Below are 5256 nucleotides of genomic sequence, written 5' to 3'. Positions count from 1 at the left end.
GTTCACCGCGACCTCTTTTCACATAGAAAGGTTTTTTAGATAAGGTTACTGGGACGGTCATCAATGACCAGAAAGAAAGAAACTTTCCCCTAACTCTTATGTTAGATATAGAGACAAGGTTGACGGAACAATGGCAGAAATACTGGTTAACAGAAGCTCCTTTTGTAGATCCAAAGGGGTTTTACCCCAGGGGCAGGGGAAAGTCAGCGCCCTGGCGTTTCTGACTCCCAGCTCCTTAAATTAGACCCTGCCCCTTGAAGATGCGTGTTCACTGAGAAGTTAACAGAACGATTGCTTGAGTTGCCGTAGCTAACTGAGCACCGCATTTTGTTTGATAACTGATCACCAAAGGAATATTTGTTTACTAACGACTGGCCACTCTAGGAACTTTTTCTATATGAATAGCACAGTTTCAGTAAGCGATCAAAAAATCCTCAACTATCTTTAAGAAAACAGATGCTTGTCATCTCCTGCTTTATGCACACACCGATGTAATCCCACCGCTTGCTTGTAACGTATAAATAAAGCCCTGCTGGGACCATCGGCAGGAGACGCTTTCGCCCTGGACAGGTGTCTGCGGCTCCTCGTTTTTCTACCCCACTTTTTCTCCTTTTCTCTCTCGCCGTAGCCGACGCCGTCCTTTACTGCGGGAGACTCATTACCTCAGCTGAAGCTGGTCTTCAGCAGCGCGGGGCTAAGGGGACCGGCTTGTTTTGCGGCCAAGTGCGGGGCTCTGGGCGAGGCGGGTCCGGCCTTCCCGTCACACTCCGCCCACTCTGCCCCGCGCCGGTGGCTGGCGCTGTCCGTGGTGCTGAAACGGGACCGGCGCTCCGTGCGCCGGTACCTTTCAGGTCTACACAAGCGCAGGACCCCAGAGGCCGGTCCCGCCTGGGATGGGAGGGTCGGAAGGGTGGGGTGAAAGCTTGGGGAGAAGGGCTCGCGGCCTGGGGCCCTCCCGCACCTCTCCTGCCCGCCTCTTCCCAGGTTTTACCGGCCCGCACAGCCTTGGCTGTCTGTCCCACCAGGCTGAGACTTCTTAAGGCCTCACTGACTAGGTCGGACATTCTCCTTCAAGCAACACAGAAATCAAAACTCTGCAAATGAAAGTACACACCCCCTTTCCAAATCCGCTCACCCAGTCACGGAGGAATGGGGGTTGGAGACCCTTGTGGGCACCTATGCAGGGTGAGACCAGAAAGGGAGGCTCGCAGCACTGCCTCCCGCCCAAAAAACAAAGCCCGCTCTCTCTGCTCCCCCCACCCCATACCCTCCCCACCCCCGCCGGCTTCGACCTCCAGTCCCCTGCGGTCAGCGCGCCCCCTGCCCTCATGCCCAACTGCGGGAGGTGGCGCGGTCTTCTGCCTCCGTGGGTCCCAGCACATCTCAGGGACTCCTGGCTGGGTTCTGTCACCCCACAAACAACCCATGGCAACATTACGGCCTCACTACGCGGGGGCGATGAGTAGAAAAAGCGTCGTTGCCATGAATGTCGCCACTAAAGATGACACCCCCAGAAAGACTGGAATGCGGGGGATAGACAGGGCGGGGCCTGACCCAGGCTGGACCCCAGAAGGCATGGACATGAGAACTGAAAGGTGAGCAGAAGCCGGCAAGCAGGACGGTGGCGGGGGCGCAGGGGTCCCTGTCAGAAGGGATGGGCTGGAACACCCGTCGGGCCGTCCTGGGCGGCGCTCTCTGTGGGAAGCTCGTCTACACCCTGGGGCCCTGTTGACCCCCCCGTCATGGGTGGGGCTGTGGCGGGATCTTAAGAGGCACAGAGAGGGGGCAGCTGACACGGGAAAGGACACCGGGCTCCTCCGGCACACGGTGGGTCTGCACACAGAAGTGGGGTCTAGGCCAGAGCTGCAGGGGCGGTGAGAGAAGTCACCAGAGACAGAGTGGGGAGCAGAACAGGCAGATGGACGAAGTACACTGCTGAGAAAGCAGCAGGGAGACCGGAGAGGTCTGCTGTGCCCTGGGGGTCACCTCCGGGGCAGGGATCGAACTCGCACTGAAGCGGCTGCAGCCGGCTTGCCATGCTGCATCCCGACCCACGGTGCCACCAACCCACCGCGCCAGCAGGGAGTTTATCTGTGACTGCTACCGACTCAGGTTTCTCAGGGACGTATCTGCTCAACACTGTCTCAGCTCCTGTGGGAGCAGGGCACCTGCCGCCCGACCCTGTGGGCTGCACCTCACCGGAGGGGCCCTCGACCACCTGCCTCAGAGGACATCAGGTCAGTGAGGAAAGGGCAGGAGCCAGAGCCAGAACGGGAGACAGAGGTTTTGCCAACATTTTTTTTTCATCAAATTTTCAAAGATATCTGACAGCCCCTGGGGACCAAGTACTGTTCTGGGTGACAGCAGGTGGAGCACCTCACCCCCTTGTGCCCAGCAATGGCAACCAGCACGCACGGGTCTGGGGTCTGCCTGGGCACGCACCAAGGTAACAGGGAGCGAGGCTCCCCGGGGCCAGGCCACGGCACGCTGGCCTTGAGAGCTGATCGTCCAGGAGCGAGAGCCCCACGACCTGGGCGATCTCCGTCCCTGAGGAAAGGGGAGGCGCAGGCCAAGGAGGGTTAGAGGGGAGGTCAGCTCCTGGTGTGAGAACATGCCCCGTGTGGCCGTCAGAGGGTGACTCCGGGAGAGGAAGGGCCAGGATGTCGATCGCAGCAGAACTGGAGCTGAAGCCACAAGCAAAGAGAAGTGACCCCCAGGCATTTTCAGGAAAGGAGATTCGCAAAACTGGCGCAAGGACACGGGGGCAAGAAGGAAGCATCTCAAGCCCTGACGGCCACTCAATAATGGACGAAGCCCTGACCACCAGCAATAATGGACGAAGCCCTGACCACCAGCGCTGCCCCACTGTGACTCAACAAGGGCCTCCGGGAGGTCACCTCAGCAGAGAGCGAGGTACGCAGCTCGCTCCGGGAACACACAGCCCACACAGTGGTGGCAGTCTCAGCAGCACTCCCACAGACCCCTGCTGGACGCCGTGACCCCTGCCTGGGGTCGCTCAGGCTCCCAGCCCCTTGTCTCAGTGACCTTTGAGCACTGGTGTTGTGGGGATCTGGGTTTGGGGACCCTGAGTCTCACTTTCTTACCAGGATGACTGCCCCCCCCACGACTGGGCCTCAGAGAAGTGTATCTGAACTCAGGTCTGCGCGCCGAGGGTCGCCAAGGCACCTGGGGTCCCCCTGGCACCGGTGTGCCCTGACCTGGGGTGGGGGGAGGCCTGGGGCAGGGTGCTGTGGGAGGTGTGCTGGGGCCCTGATTCTCCCACCACTCCGGAGTCAGGGGCCTGGGTCTCGGTGAGTGTGGGCTCCGTCTAGAAGGTCTCCAGTCCCCTGGATTACCGAAACCAACTCCCTATAACCAAAGAACCAGGAACACTGGCTTCATGGGTCCGAGTCTTTGGACCCCTCAGTCTCAGCAGTCAGGATCTGCGGGGTCTCCGGGCTCCCACAGGGCTGCTCTCCATCCCAGAGCTCCGCCTCCAGTGCAGTGTGTGGCGGCCCGCTGGTCACTGGCAAGGGCATCCAACTCGAGGCCCAGATGTACGAGCCGAGAACCCTTCGAAAACCACCAACAGCGGACTCACTTCCCGTCTACGCGCCAGCAGAGTTCGCGCATGCGCATACCACTCCCACTTCCTCCCGGGAATCGCCAGTCTGCGCGTGCGCCGTACCCCTTTGCCATTCGCCAGCCCCCACATCGAAGGGCAGAGACAGTGTGGCCTAAAGCCCCTTCAGCGCCTACGATAATCCCCCAAACGGTGAAAATTTGAACACAGCCACTTCGCCTTGCAAGCGTCCGGAAACGTGACAACACGCTACCACCGCCAAGAAGCGCACACAGCATGGCGGCGGCGCTCCCCGCGCGCAGGCGCAGAAACACGGCCGTGCATTTGGGAGAGGAAGTGGCCGCAAGGCTTGCTGGGAGTCGTAGGCCAAGATGGCCCAGCAACCACAGGCGTTTCAGGCGGGGCCACCGCGTGGGGTTCTGGGAGTCGTAGGCGGAGCTGCTCCCTGCCCCGCCGGAGCTACAGTCTACCGCGCCGCTTGTGCGGTTTCCCGCGTGCCGGGGAGTTTGGACCGTCCAGCCTGCGATCCGCGCAGGTGAGTGCTCCCCCGCGACGGCCGGGCCCGGGGGCTCCCGCCGTGTGTCGCGGTGCCGCGCGGGGCTCAGGATCTGCGGGGGTCTGGGGGTTACCAGGCCCTTCCAGTTTCCCATGCTCGCGTCCCCAGGAGCCCCACGTTGGACACCGCCGTCCGACCTGACCCTTGCCCGCTGTCCCCTCCCGCGGGTCCAGACCTGGGTACCTCCAGGTTCGGGGGCCCAGGGGGCGCCCCCTCGATGTCGCCACCGATCCTCTGCCCTGGGCCCGCGGCGCCTCTCGTCGTCGTGGGCGTGTTTATTATTCCCTCGCCCTAGGGACACTTACTGAGCGCTGACCCTGGCCCAGCCCTGTTTCAGCAGGGGCGACGGTGGTGGCAGGTGGCAGGCCCAGCGGCCGCTGCTTTCGGTGAGTCCACCGGTCAGGCCTCTCCCCGGGCAGGTGTGTGGTCAGACCCGAGGGAGGCAGCTGGTGGCCACAGCAGCCCGGGCCCATAAAACCTTTCAGGGTCTTTACAGGCGCTTTAGACCTCATGTCCAAGCGCCCCGACTGCCCAGTGACATCAGTGCCCCAGGCGCCCAAGCCAGGACCTCCCTGTTTCTTGCCACCCCACCCGCCAATCCATCCAGACCCAGGGACCTCTGCCTTCAGCAGACCCACAGGGCCCTGTTTCTCCCCACTGCTGCCGCCGCCATCCTGTCACCCTCTCACTGCCTCCTCGCCTGCCCCTGATGCAACTGGCTGGACTGTGGGTGTTTCTCCTGCAGGAGGTGGACAGCCGCTCAGGGAGACAATCGGACCCTTCGTGGAGACAGTGTCCCAGTCCCCAGAGGGATAGAGCCATGTCCCTCCTATTCATCTTCCCACCCAACCTAATTCTGGGCGCTACCTGCTTGTCTTGAGCACTCTCCTCAGACACCAGCTCCTTCTCTGTGCATAAGGGTGCAGCCCCGGAAGCCTTCCTGGAGGCAGTAGCCTCCACACCTGCAGATTAAGGTGAGGCTGTTACACAAACACTTGCCGCCTGCCAGCCTGGTCTGGGCCTACCCTGGGTGCTCTCCTGGCAGCCTCCCTGGAGGCATGCCCCCATTCAGAGAGCGCTAACCCTCTCTCCCGCCTCCAGGAGGAGCCCGCCCGCT

At 61.7% G+C, this 5256-nt stretch overlaps 1 long non-coding RNA gene across 2 annotated transcripts; it reads left to right on the top strand.

The window, feature by feature from the left end:
- The first annotated feature begins 4027 nt into the window (after nt 1-4027).
- On the top strand, nt 4028-5256 carry LOC105854468. Of its 2 annotated transcripts, XR_001146133.1 has the most exons (4): nt 4028-4118; nt 4435-4525; nt 4885-5113; nt 5241-5256. It is a non-coding gene; the product is annotated as an uncharacterized LOC105854468 (long non-coding RNA). The 2 variants fall into 2 exon arrangements; XR_001146134.1 differs by lacking the exon at nt 4435-4525.

Source organism: Condylura cristata, unplaced genomic scaffold, assembly GCF_000260355.1.
Source record: "Condylura cristata isolate star-nosed mole 26May11 unplaced genomic scaffold, ConCri1.0 scaffold00041, whole genome shotgun sequence".
NCBI classification, from domain to species: Eukaryota; Metazoa; Chordata; class Mammalia; order Eulipotyphla; family Talpidae; genus Condylura; species Condylura cristata.
This window is presented reverse-complemented; position numbering and strand designations above follow the sequence as displayed.